Here is a 14,657-nt window from a genome sequence, read left to right as displayed (position 1 = left end):
AAAGTTAGCTCCTGCGGGGAGTCAGTCCCCTGGGGGAATTTCAGCACTGCCCCACAGGGCCAGCCAACCCATGTAAGGAAATGTCAAACTAAATGCCGAGATCGTGTGGATTGATTGAACGATCCGGAAACCATAATTAAGGTATTTTAAAACCTCTTTGTCACAAGTAGAAAAGGCAACGGTTACATGGGCTCTGACAACAAATTTCAACAACATTTATAGAACCCCCAAACTAAAGTCATCTTCTGTAGTTCTTTGCCGCAAGGCAGAATTATTTGTCTCTTACAAGACAATTGGATATCCCTCAAATTCTTGTAGATTTACAAGCAAGAGCTTCCAACAGCAGCACTGTAATTTGTTTTTGAATTTCAGTGAAGAACAGATGTTCAGATTTTATGATAAATGCATATAAATATACAAGCTAATTTTATATCATGCCAGTCTTTTGAAAATACAGATGAAATAATACCACTACTCTCTTTCTTACTAATTTTATCCCTTCTACGCATTTTTTGTGATCTCTTGACTAATGTATCCACTACGTGGCATCACTTGGAGACAGAGCCTTACCAAGATTGGAAACCTAATTATGTGGTTTTTTTTGTTTCCCATATATTTTCTTTCGTTTTTTTCAATTTTAAATCCAGTATAGTTAACATACAGTATTGTATCAGTTTCGGGCATACAATATAGTGATTTAACAGTTCTGTACATTACTCAGTCCTCATCACAAGAGCACTCCTTCACCCCATCACCTCATCCCCCCCATTTCCCCCCACCTCCCCTGGGGTGACCATCAGTGTGTTTTCTGTAGTTAAGAGTCCGTTTCTTGGTGTCTCTCCTGTTTTGTTTGTTTTGTTTCTTAACGTTCTGCATATGAGTGACATCATATAGTATTTGTCTTTCTCTGACTTATTTAGCTTAACACCAAGTAATAAATTTTGAGCTTTGGAAAAATATTAGTAATCTTCCTGTTTTCTGGCAATACCAAAGTTGTGTCAATCCCCCTGGTTGTTGGTGGAGCCTAGTATAAACATTATATGTTTCTATTTCTGCTGAAAAACTAAATTTAAAGACCGACCAGTGATTTTTATGCGTCTTTTCATTGTCTTAAAAAAGACGTGATAAACATGTTACCCATGTCAGAAAATGACATAGATTATTCCTGATGAGATGACTGCATTTATGATGAGATCAGTTATACTATGAACATTTTTATCAGTGTTAATGACCAGAAAAGCATATCTTTCCCCTTAGTTTCCTTAGTGCTCAGGGTCATGGCTTAGCACTAATAGCACAGGAAATCTTCCCCAAATGCCCCGGACCTTTGCCCTCTCCAAGTAGAGTGGGGAATCTTCTATGAATGATGATTATGAAGAAATGCTCTTCAGCCTGCAGTCTTCATGCCAACAGTAGTGTCAGCAGAAACCCAGAAGCGTCCATTTCCACACTTTTTTTTTAATATTTTTTATTATGTTTGTCACCATACAGTACATCCCTAGTTTTTGATGTAAAGTTCCATGATTCATTACTTGCGTATAACACATTTCCACACTTTCTTTACCCAGCCCTTCTGTGGGCAGCCACACAGGCTCTGACCTTACCTGGGAGCTCCGCTGCCGCTGTTGGGGGGAGCTCCGCTGCCGCTGTGGGGAACGGCTCCTTGCAGGGCTGATTCACTCTTCCTGACAGCGTCTCCCTTCTAGGGCACAGTGCTCATCTTAGGTATTCTATTTCGGACCTTCTTGGCTTGTGCTTGGTAGGATCCCAGGGAGACCTCCGGGCACGCGTGCTAGTCCCGAAATGAAGCAGATTAACACGACGGGACAATCTGATGTCCATAGTGTCCTTCTTCAGTTTTCCCACCCTCCCTCCATCCCTCTCTTCTTCTCCTCCTCTTCTTGCTCTCTCTCTCCCTCTTTCTCTCCCTAGACAATCTATGATATAGTCTATCATCTTATGTATCTTATCTGTCATCTGCCAGCAAGCATGATAGAGACACAAACTTCTAAAGAGTCATTTTAAAGGACTGTGTGTTAAACTGAGTTTTATATGAGTGAGTTAAAAGCAGATGATTTCTCATCAAAGATTTTTCTTTTAGTTCTTAAAGTTTGTTAAAGACCAAGTGTTATGGACTAAATGTGTATGCCCCCCCCCAAAAAAATTCATATGTTGAAACCTAACACCCAGTATGATGGAATTTAGGGGTGGGGTCTTTGGGAGGTGATCAGGTCATAAGGGAGGATCCCCCATGAATGAGATTAGTACCCTCTAAAAGAGACCCCAGAGAGCTCCCCTGCCCTTCCGCCGTTGAGGACACAGGGAGAAGATGGCCCTCACCCAGACACAACCATGGTGGTATCCTTATCTCAGACTTCCGGCCTCCAGAGCTGAGAGGACGAAGTGCCCGTTGTTTGTAAGCCACCCAGCCCAGGGCATTCTCTTACAGCAGCCTGACCTGAGACACCAGATTTCTCTGTGTTTAAAGAAGGATGACATGCTAATTATAATTAGGAAATTTGAGTAAGTTCAGGAGCAGAAGGTAAATGACAGAACCTCTGTAAGAGAGAAGTTTGGTTCCAGTTGTAATAAACACCTGTTGTTTAAAGGAACAGGGACAAGAGAAGCAGAATGGTAGAAGGTACCCTTCTGCCCCACCTTACTCTGGAAGGCCGCGCACTGGCAAGAGGAGCTGTGAACACACTTTCTGGATTCCCTCCCCCAGGCGCAATCCAATCGTATCTTCGTAACAATAGTGCTACGGCTTTCTTTGCTGCTTGTTTTTTCACAAATCGATATACACAAGATAACTTTTTAAATTTGATTTTTTCTTGAGATGGTGAGGTGCGTGCGTATTACATGTAGTATAAACACGGAATATCAGCCAAGTCCAAGTCAAATTAGATCATCCCTGGCATCTCGTTCTATGACATGTTATGTCTATAAGCTCCTCAAAGAATAACATCCAGTTCCATATGACGAGTATACGTTCCCGCCTTAATCATCTCTAGAGCTTTGTCACTTCCAGTTAGCAGTGACTGTTCAGGGAGCCGCGGGGCATGATGTCACGGACAGAAACCGTAGCCAAAAAACGACTCTTGGAAAGGACGTGCAGAGAAGACTTTAGATCTGGAAGTAGCTGCAGCCTGCAAGCTATTTCTTCAAACCCTGTGTTAGGCTAGATGGGGTAGCTTTGAAACAGTCGCTGGAGCCCATCAGAAGGTCATAAGCAGCTGTGGGCGGCACGTCATAATCCTCTATCACAATCGATGTGGACAAACAATAAGAGGGAAGAATGCTGGAGGCTGTCATTGTTTAAGCAGAAGCGAGCGTTCACGTTTACGTGTCAGTTATTTCCTTGATAATAGAACGCGAGGCCGGATCCCCATGTCATGAGTCTGAACTCTTGCCCTACGTACAGGCACAGGTACCTTCTCTATTTCAAGGGATCCTGCTGTGAATCTTCCCATGGAGGAAGACGCATTCTTTTCTGTAAATCACCAGCCTCATTTCCAGTGAATTTGCATTTGTGTTCCTGTGTTTAATCTCCTTAAGAAAGAGCCAATCAAACATTAATTTGACTTTAAAATGTAGCTCAAAATCATTTTTCCTATTGGAAGAATCGCGACTTTTAGTTTGCTAGATATCGCACAGAAACAAACCTCTCTTTTGTTTGTCAGGAGGGAATCGTTTTAAACATGAGAGATCGGTGGTATTTGGTCCGTTGTGAAGGTAATGGAGCGTGTAGATAGACGTCCTTACCCTGGAGGCTTTCCCTCCCAACCTTATTTGCAGACCTGCCATCAGGCCTGCATTTTGAAAATGTACACATGGCTTCGTTCATCCGGGAATGTGGGCTTATCTATGAACATATAAAATAAATACACTGTTATTGGCAGTGGTCTCACAAGGGCTCAGAACTTTTCAACACAGTGTACTGCTCGTGGAGGCATAGATGTACAGCAATGCATAGATGTACAGCAATTCGAAGATGTGTGCTGCCCGATGGAGTGTATCACAGGCGGTGTCTGCTGGTAACTAATGTGAGTGTGCAACACAGAGTCCTACGCCTGCTTTATTACAATCGAGAGAGAGTTCGATCGCTGTGAGCTGGCTATCTGGCACTAAGTGTGTGAGGAGCAAAATCCCCCTCCCTGTCCTACTCATCAGAACAAGAGAAACTGGGAGCTCATGAGTTAATTGTATCCTTGTCGTCATGAAGATTCAGTCTCGTACTTGACTCTGTAGAAAATACACTTGATAGTTGTCTGACCTCAGGTATGTAGGTTGCTCGTTGTTTCTTTTTGTGATTGTGCAATTCTGAAATATCTTTAGGACTCTGAAGCTTTCTGTGTTTGATATTTCAGTGCACTGTTTGGGGTTTAAATTCTATAAGTTAATATAGAATTGAAAACTTCTTACTCCAAGACATATCAGTAAATCAAAAAAGCATAAAACCAGTTTTAAAAATATAGGTATAGATATGTAGATTCCCTCTCTGTCTCTGGTCTGTTGTTTTACACCTGTCTCTGTCTGCACGTATCTATGTACAAAGTAGCACTTAAAACCAGTGTGTCACTCATATCTAAACAGTTTCAAATGACTTTATTATGAGCAACACTGAATCCTATTATTCTCAATAGAAATCTTGGTAAGACTCAGTTCAGTGGCATGAACTTCCACAGAATATTGTCTCCGGGATCTAAGAATAGCCAGACCTCGTCTTCATACCCTCCTGCTACGCGTCTTCTCTGCTGTCTGCATATTCTCTCTTTTGTACAAGTCGGACTTGCCAGTGGAAGATACAGCAACAGCTCTCTCCCCTGCCTAAGCCTTTCTGGGACTTGCTATCGTGTGCAGGGTGAATCTCAACCATGCTGGCATCGTGTGAAAAGTCTGCAAAACTGAGAAGAGCCTGTTTAGCTGTTCTTGTCTCTAGCAAAACCGGCCCCGTCTCCCCCTCTTCTTGCCATGTCTCCTATCACCTTCACCCGAGGAAGCCCAGAACAATGGAAATTCCAAACACTAGAAGACTCCTGAGACATGTTCATCAAATTGTTTCCTGTATCTGGGATTTTATTCCATTCTCTTCTTGGCAAGACCCTACTACCACACCCAGCTCAAGGTCACGTGACGTTGTTGGAAGCGCCTTTAAACCCAGTTAGTCACTGTCCCTCAGTCCATAACATTTCACACGTTAACGGGTGAATACTTCCCTCCTTATTCGATAACATTTCACAGCAGGGCAGGAATTTCAGTTAGACTCATACGATGTATCTGTGTCTACAGTTCTGTTGGTTTTGGGTCAAGTAACCTGAATGATGTAATTGATTGGGTCATCCTGCTGCATGTAATACAAACAGGAAGAGCAGTAAAAGTTAATATGGTGTTGATCTCTCATATGAAACTTTCCTCACTGTGAAACAAAGCCCAAATACATCATAACTAGATTTCACAGAGCTGTTGTATTTTAATTTAAATGAACTTTATATTGCATTGAGTAAACTGTAACAGCCCAAAAAAGTTACATGCTGGACTATAGGTTTCACATTCTTTTCCTAAAAAAAAAAAAAAAAAAGCTATAAATATGTATCACTGGCAGGACTCGCTCATAGATTAATGGAGTAGGGCTTATCTGCAAAGGGCCGTATGGGAGTGATTTGAGGGGCAGACAGAATAATCTCCATAAAATATACATCTTTCTTGTCCGATGAAATCTCACCATCATTTTTGAGTCTTCCTGAGTACATACTGGCCTTTCTGTTAAAATTCCAATATGCACGATGGCCTTGTTAACCACAGAGCCAGAATCTGAACGTATAAGGGACATTCTGGCTCACTGAGACAAGGAGGTTTTTCACTTTTGTCTTAAACCCTGAAGCATTTTTATAAACTGTCATATTGCATAAAACCCTAGTGGACAGACATATAAAAGCAGAGCTGTTCTCATTGAATTGGAAGGGCAACTCATTGTCTTTACGTAGAGGACTGTATGGGTGGTACCCCTTCTGGGTGACGTGTAAAATGACACTCGCTCTTGGGCTTGACCCTCACCCCTTTGGGTGTTCATGGAGAACTCCATCCAACTCGGGAAAGCCACGGACTCCAGACTCACTTCTTTATTTTACCCCAGGTGGGAGTAAGGGAATTATTTGAGGCAAGCATTCTCAAAAAACCTTGCTATATACACAAATAAAGCAAGATAGGATACAATACATAAACAGATATAAATATATATGTGGTATGTCGAATAGGAAACAATGTTTCAGAAGTCTTCTTGGACGGTGATAATGAAAAAACAAAGAGGTTCTTTGATGCATAATGCTTGATCTTGTAGAAGGTAAAGTGCAGTGAGAAAGCCAGCTGATTGGAGACCTTGGCCTCATGGAGACACCGGGGAGAAGAAATGCGCTCATAGGTCTACTAGAATAAATAGAATGAGGGAATTGTACCGTTCTGAACTACATGAGCAACACAGAGCTAACAGGTGTATTTGCCTTTAATATTTCCCGCAACATGGTTCATTCTAGGGACCTTGTCCTTACCCTTAAACACATGTTGACCCTATCTAGTTGCTTTCCAGAAATTTCCCAGTTCTGAGAAAAAGTCACAGTTTTGTAATCCAGTCTCATTTTCTGGCACGAAAAAAGTCTCCAGTTTCACATTTGGAACCAGTATTAGGCTTCTCTTCCTCACAGAGTCTTGAGCGCAGGGGCTAAAGGAGAGGAGAAGCATATATGGTTTGACTCTTCCTCTGCCTCCTCCTTTTTCCACTTTGCCTCTTACAGATTTAGAGCCCGGGAGAAAAGAATGTGAAGAATGTGGAGATACTGGTTCACTGAACTAGGCTTGCTGTTTCAGGATCCTCTTCCCTTATGTTAGCAGGTGGTCAGAGCAGACTTTGTGGCAGGCGTTTGTTTTCAAAAGATTTTGTTTATTTATTTGAGAGAGGGACGGGGCAGAGGTAGAAGCAGACTTCCCACTGAGCAGGGAACCCAACGCAAGACTTGACCCCAGGACCCTAAGATCACGACCTGAGCCGAAGGCAGGCGCTTCACCCACAGAACCTCCCAGGTGCCCCTGCGGCAGGTGTTTGAGCCTGGAACGCTAGTCTGCTCTAGAGCTGCCAGTGGGAGTTCTTGGAGGGACCCATGGGTCCTCAGCACTGCACAGCAGCCTGTTACAGACAAGGCCTGCCTCCCATTGACCTTTCACACTCCTTTAACCAAGTGCTTCCCCCACCGGCTCCTCCTGCCGCAGCTCTCTGGGTTCGTACCAGTCGAACATGTTAACTTCACGACAGAACACAGCCTGGTACCCTTTTTCATTGTCTGTGTAACCTAAGGAAAAGCCTATTCTTCTCCCCAGGTTGAGGGATGTAGGCAACTCTACCCACGCAGTGTGTCTTTGCTGTTGCTGTCCAGAACTGCTCTGGCCCTCAGAATTTTCCAGCTCCTCAGCAGGCACCCCTCCCTGTGTACATATAGACCCTAAACTCTCAGCAACGTGGGCGAGGCTCCCAGGAGCTTTCAACACACATGGCCATGCTCATAGGGCAGGAAGAGAAGCCAGGTTCTACAACTCAGCAAGCAAGCCGCTAAGACGTAGCATGCCTGTCCGTGACCAAATTCCCTTGACCTTCCAGCTTCCTCTTTTTCATGGACTAGAGGTGGGTGAGTGGGAGGTTGTCGCAGGGCTGCCATCTTTATTGTAAGTCATGAAGGAATGTGTCCTTCTTGTGAATGTGTCCTTCCTGACTACTGCACCCAGCCCCATTCCGCTTACTGATACAATGGTGTTGGCCTGTTGCCAAGGACAGTTTTTCATGCGAAGGTTTGGGCGAAGGTACTTAACTATGTTAACTAAAACATTTTTTCACTCTCACTTAATTACTGAAGCCAAGTGACTTCACTATGAATTTTAAAATCCAGTTTTTAAGACCCTTCCTTATGCCACCTGGAAGCATTTGACTTCACAGAGCTAATAAATTGTAAATTAGTGTAATAAAATTCAACTACACCCCAACTAAGTAAACTTCTTTTTTTTAAACTGTTTAACATATCAGGTGCGTGTTTTTCAATGGACATACAAATGCGCTGTTGGTCACACAGCAGACATCAGGATTCCATCAGAAGTAGCCAGGAAGTTGAAGCAGGGCTTCCGCTACAAGGCGTACAGACGCCCATGAACTTTGGCGTGTCTGGTCTCGGAACTCTGGTTCTGTCCATTTGCCTTCTAGCCAGCGCCTCCCTAAGAAGCCGGCTCCTCCATCCTCTCTTCGGTGTTGGCTGCCTCTGCCTGTCCGCAGCCTCAGCTCTCCCAGGATGGCAAACAAAGCTGTCCGAAACAGGACCCGTCCCCTCAGAGCCCACGAGACCTGCTGTTAGCACAGCAGCGTTTACACTTGTGCACAGAGGATATCCACACCCACCGTACGGCTTCTCCCGGAAACCGCTGTGTTCCACGGCGGCAGAAGCACCTCTGAGAGGTCGGTGCGGCGTGAGGCTCCAGTCCCACACAAGGACACCGGAGCCGGCAGGTCGAGGCATATTATCAGGGAGATGTTTGCGGGGAGCCTTCCTCGGGGACCCCATCACGGGATGGAATCTAAATCTTTCTTTGTGGTCGTCTGGTCCCAGACGTACCATTTGGATTCTTTTTGCCTTTATATCCTTAGGCGTTGCGTTGTGTTTGGTTTCTTAGTGTGACTCTCATTGTTGAGTTTCTTCATCATGCAGCAGGGTGCAGTTGGCTTCTGCACAGAGCATCACCTGTTTATTTTGAAAGACGAAGAAGGAGAAGAAGAAGAAGATGATGATGATGATGATGATGATTTGGTGACCTGAAAGGTTCCAGAGGAAACAACGGGTTGGCTTCGCTTCATTGCTCAGACCTCCCCGCTGCAAGAGAACAGGAGAGATGGGTTCCCGACTGTAGCTACGTCCGGACAGTGTCACTTCACACGGGTTCCCTGTGGTAGGCCTGTTCCCCTCGCAGGGCGCACAGTGGTTCTCTGAGACGGCAGTTCCTCTGTGCGGACACAGCCAGTTAGGAAGATCCAGGAAGCGCGACCTTCTTTTGTTCTGACAAGGCAGAGGCGTGGAGGGGCTGCTGCAGGGTCGTGGTATGCTCCGTGCATAATCACCTACGGTGTATTATCCGCTCCATTGTCCAGGCGGAGGAATCACGCTCTTCATTGTCTCTTGATCTCTTACTTGCCGCAACAGCTTACCCCATCAGAACTGTTACGTAAGCTCCTTCCCGCCGAAACTGACCACAAAACTTTATTCCAGGGAATCCGTTCTTGAATTAGCAGGATGCTTTTTTAGCGTGTAGAAAAGTTGACCTTTCCTAATGGAGACCTGTATTCACAAAGGGATCCTCTGAATCTCCTTCAGAAGGTCTGCTGGAAGTAGATGAATCATAGAAAGATGATTTGCATGTGTTCCTTTTTCTCAAGTATTTATTTCATATTAAACTCTATGTGTTTGGTATTTCCAGAAGTAAAGAAAGACCACAAAAAAAGTGTAATTTTCGGGAAATAGAATTGTTAGAGATGGGCAAAAGGGAAACAGACATTTTCTTTAGTGAAAAAGACCTTTTGCTTGCAAGTAAAAAGTGGTTCTCCTATTTCTGATGGAAAGAAAAAAAGAAAGAGGAAGAAGAAAAAAGGAGCCTAGACAGAAGAGCCAAACTGCTGTCACCCACCTCAGCCTTGGAGAATGCCTCCCCAGGTGGGGACTGAGGTCCACACAGCAACCCGTTCTGTGGGACTCACAACAGAAGGGAGCGCTTGGCGGGCCCTGAATATGGTCTCTTCAGAGTTCTCATAAATCAAACCAGATTTGCCTAGGATTGGGCATGGGAGAGGCCACGCTCCAGCAGACCGACTCGAGAGTGTATTTTACAGCACTGAATCACTGCAGCTCGAACGTATTCTTCAATGTAAACGTTGAACTAGACAGAACCTGCTTTACATAGTTCTGATTAGCAACCTGCCAAGCTTGATTGTCGATAGGATAAATGGGCCATCTACGTTTCATTGCAGTTTTCCTTTTCTTTAATGAGTGGTTGGGGTGTATGTGTGTTTCACTGTTATTTTGTTTTTGTTTCTTCAGTGTTTCTGGCAGAGGGTGTTGCCTCCAAATTGCAGAGGGGTCCCCTCAGCAGCCCTCCGCTAATTTGAGAAGTGCTCTTCAGAGCGAGCTATTGAAAGAGGTACATCTCCATTTGAAGGAAAGGACTCTTCCACAAATCTTGGTCCTTAACCTAAAATGAATAGATGTAAACTGCTGCTAAGTTTTTTTCTATTTTCCTATTTTTCAGGTGTTCTGGTGTGAAGAGAGTTCTCTGCCCCCAGTGTTTGGAAGGTTTCACAGGCTGGGCGCCTCCTGTCCGCAGCCAACAATGATGTTTTGTGTCTTCATCCCGGTTGAAGGGCCTGGCACACAAACAGCCCAGCCTATTCATTCCTGGAGCAATTTTACATATGCGAGACCGAAGCCAAGATGAATGTCTTCATCCCCGACGTGCTCATTCAACCACATTCTGGTAAGTGCAAACACTGAGATGAGAAGTGGGGTTCGGACCCACGTTCCTGATCGGTAAGTCTGCCCTTGCTCACATAGCTACCTCTTTGTTGCAACTCAATCATCCAAATGGGTATTTAATAGAAGGACATTTGTTTTGCCCAACTGGAGTGCCTCCAATGGGGCAGGGATGGCGTCACCTGCCCAGGGGGTCCTGTTGGCTCCCTCCTGGGGCAGCGCCACTGCCAAGCTTGACAGAATCGCTCACACTGACTCCCTAACTCCCCAGCCAGCAACCTCAGACTGCCATCTCATTGGGAAGGGAACTCTAGACCTCTGCATTTTCACCGGCCAGACATTCTGAATAAAGCCTATGTCCTCGGTGCTGGCAGTTCTTCAGAGGGCTCTTTGAGAGTTTGAATAGAGGTTCTGCAGAAGCGTCCCTTTCATTTGCCGCGAAGACGAAGCTTGTGCCAATGCGTGTCCCTGAAGATGTACAGGTGGGACCAGAAACAGCTCACAGCGTGGGAGGTGGGACTGGAGATGCACTGGTGACACCTGCATTCGGTCCAGGAGGCAAGAAGCGGCTTTGTGACGTGAGCCGAAGGGGTGCCGGTGACAGGTCACCTTGGGGGTGTCCCCGCTGAGACACAGTCTCACGGGGGAAACAGCAAAGAGCCCAAGCAGGTTAGCCTAGCCGTGCCATGAAGGATTCTGCACAGAGCTGCTTGTACAGGAACCGGTGACTCACCCTGGCGTCTGTTGCCCCTTTGCGCAAAGCTTCAAAGTCCTATCCGATGCCTGACCCATATTCAGTGGGAGTTTTTCTTTCCAGTTTATCCCATGGTGATTTAGTAGTGTTTGCTTTTCAGTGTTCCCTTGTTCCAAGAACACAGTTACCTTTACCCTACTTAAGATGTACTTTATTGTTTAATATGAAAGATTAAACTCATGCGATACTGTGACATGATGTCAGGATCCTGTTCACTGAAAGACATCAGTAGTTGGTCATCCAACTTCATATTCCGTTATAACTTTACCGACGTTTGGAATCCCATTTAAATAACGTTTTTCTGCAAAAACTATCGGGAAATGCAATGCCTATCTATCCCGATGGTGTAATATATTAAACAAAATACTAATTGGGAAATTCTCAGCTGGACCTTCGTTTAGTAAACATGATGTAGAAAGTAAGTACTTGGTTGATGCAGAAGGACACTGACGAGCGACGTCTCTTGCTATGTTTATTTTTTCTCTGAAATAACACCCACTGCGAAAGGTACAGAAATGTGATTTGCTGTTTTTTCAATGACGTGCATAAGGGATGGAAGATAATTGTCATTCGGAGAGCAACTCTCATGCTGTGGGCTGGGTCTAGAGTTCTCCCTCTTTGAGTCCGGTCAACAACACCATTGTGCAAGGTGCAAGTTCTCGCTACAGCTGGGTCCTCCACTGGTTCCAGAACCAATGCACACTGCCTGCTGGGTGGGGTCAGTGTGCTCTTCGTGTGAAGGGTCGGGGAGTAAAGAGCTTGGGCTTTGGAGCCACCCAGTCTCGATTTCAGCTCCCCCGCTCTGCTGTCCTAGCAAGTACGCATGCGGGGATAGGTACTGTGTGAAACAAAGCATCGGGGTGCCTGTGCTCCAGTGAACCCTTACTTACACAACTCGAGGGGGGCCCGTGTCATAGTTACCTGTCCCCGACACGACACCATGGCTTCTCTTTGAAAGAATACACTTCTCTTTCTGCCGTCTGATCTGCGTCCACTTCCCGTCTTTGCAGCATGCTGTGCCACGGAGAAGGGCTCTGCTTCCTCCCAGGCTGTTCCCCATAAACTCCAAAACGGAAAATCACCTTCACGAGTTTCTGCCCTCACTGTGCTTTGTGACAAGGTCGGTCTTGTTCTGTCAGACATTCCTTATCCTGTTCAAAAGTGCCTGTTAAACAAGACAGCATGGTGGTTTTATTGGAGGCAGAAGGCCTCTGGGTACGATTCCTGGAGAGGTTAGAGAGTGAGGACCCCATGGAAATGTGTGTTTATGGCAAACTCAGGGTGAGTGAGTCGGACCCAGAAATCAGAATCCTGAGAAGTGGGCACTGTTGGAGCAAAGTTCTGAAAGGAAGGAGGAGAGATGTTTCATGCCTGCAGGATTTGGGAAAGAGAAAAGAGGGTCGTTCCTGTGTGCAGTTACTATGCTCAGAAGTGCTCTCTTTGCAGCCCCCTTTCATGTGAATAAACACAGTTTTGTAAATTCACGTAATTCAGGGAGGAATTTCAATTAGCCCCATTCCTGCTTACAAGTTATGCATTTTGAGATGTAAGCTTTTGCAACAAGATGAACTTTGTCTGCGGAGTAACATGCTGACAGGGTTCAAAGTGAGAATGTTGTCTCTGTGCCACTCGTCCCTCTGCTCCAGTGGCAGGACAGCCTTCCTCCCGGTTGAGGAGGCTTGATCTGCAAATACCTAATATTCAGATAGATCTCAAATCTAGAAGTCAAGAAGAAACCAGGTCCAGTCGCCCTTTGTGTGCAAACGTGGAATGGCTTGATAGGTTCCTTTGTTTTCCTTCTGTGGTCTCTCCTCATTGGTATCGGATAATGTTGCTCTTTCTTTGAGTTTATTCCTTTCCTCCTTTCCATCGATCCGCTAAGAACCCAGTATTCTCGATAGAACACAAATCTCCTTCATTAAATTTCGCTAAGCAGCACTAATTTTGTGGTTTAATGTTTTGTGAGTACTTTTGCGGGAGTGTGGGCGTGACTTTGCCAGGTCCTCTGCTAGGATGTCACGTGGCTCGGATCCAGGTGGCAGCTAGGGCTCTGGTCTCCTCTGGAAGCCAGGCTAGGGCAGATCTGCTTCTCAGCTCCTTGAGGTTGTGGCTTCAATCTAGTTCCTCGCAGCGGTGGAATCCAGGGTAGGACTGAAAAGCCAAAACAGTAACCCAGAGGCTCCAATTTCAGGAAGAAGCCACCACCCCTTGGCTGGGCAGATGAAGCAAAGAGGTTGGCATTATTGTTTGAAGCCTCTAAATTTGCGGTACTTTGTTCCTCTGCAATAGAGAAGTAAATGGCATAGCAACACGCATAGATCGGAAAAGCAGTTTGGTGTGAAAATATGAACATACAAAGGGACAGATATCAATACTATTTACATAAATGCGAAACGCACAAAGAATGAGACCTATTTCGTGATAACACATGAGCAGATAACTCATCTGTAGCATGTTGCGTGGTTGCCGGTGGGACAGGATGGGAGAAGGGGCGGGGAATAGGGGTAAAAGGGAGCACGTCAGAAAGAACAGAGGATCTTTACATGGACCCGTGTGAAAATGCACATGACCGAGCATGTGCCATATAATTTACCCAGTCTTCTGCAACAGAGATTCAAGGGATATATTTTTTAAACTATTTTTCTCAGAAGGTACTTAAAGCAAAAGTAAGCAAGGATACCCCACCACCACCTTGTACATATGCTTAGACTGTTAGAATAGAATTATTTTGGCAACTAAAATCATTGTTGTATGGAATTTTGCCGACCCTAAAAATTTGCATTAAAAAATTACTACTTAGTTCACCTTCAGTTTACTCCCCAACCCAGCCAGACAGCTCACTGCATCTCATAGCTGGATAATTACTCTGTACCTTATTAACTATACTCCTTTTTTCATGCTGTTGCTATCACGATTTCTCTGCCGATCGCCTGGGCAGAAAAGGGCATCGAGAAGCAATTTTCCTTATAAACCAAGAGTCTTGAAAAATGAATATGTGTTGGCTAGTGATGAGAGGAACTTCTCATCAGAAATTCCGGACTCGGAAACCAAGTTCTCTGTCCAGGCATGATTATCCTCACCTATTAAAGTCCTCACAGCTAAATTTGTTTATGCATTTGTTACATTTAATTAGGCTCCTCTCCTTGCACTGTGTTGGGAGAAACCAGAGGAAGCCAAAACACATGCCAGGAATCTGAATTTGCTGATGATTGCATCCTTCCAGTAGACACACTGGTTTCTCATTTTGAGCTAGCATAGCCTTCCCAGCACCCTTTGCTCCCCAGTGCTGAGTCGAGTGCTGTCTTGAGGCCATGACGTCACCACCAGCAGACATCTGACAAAATGAGTGAACAACC

The 14,657-nt window shown here is 45.1% G+C and overlaps 1 long non-coding RNA gene across 2 annotated transcripts in view; it reads left to right on the top strand.

Moving 5' to 3' along the window:
- LOC103666319 overlaps window positions 1-11,573 on the top strand; it is a 282,801-nt gene extending 271,228 nt beyond the window's left edge. For both annotated transcript variants that reach the window (XR_005835915.1, XR_005835913.1), the window contains exons 4-5: window positions 10,327-10,551; window positions 10,819-11,573. This is a non-coding gene — a long non-coding RNA (uncharacterized LOC103666319). The remainder of the gene's footprint in view (window positions 1-10,326; window positions 10,552-10,818) is intronic.
- Window positions 11,574-14,657: the final 3,084 nt, after the last annotated feature.

The sequence above is a fragment of the Ursus maritimus genome, assembly GCF_017311325.1.
Source record: "Ursus maritimus isolate PB19 chromosome X unlocalized genomic scaffold, ASM1731132v1 scaffold_X1, whole genome shotgun sequence".
In the NCBI taxonomy this organism is placed as follows: Eukaryota; Metazoa; Chordata; class Mammalia; order Carnivora; family Ursidae; genus Ursus; species Ursus maritimus.
This window is presented reverse-complemented; position numbering and strand designations above follow the sequence as displayed.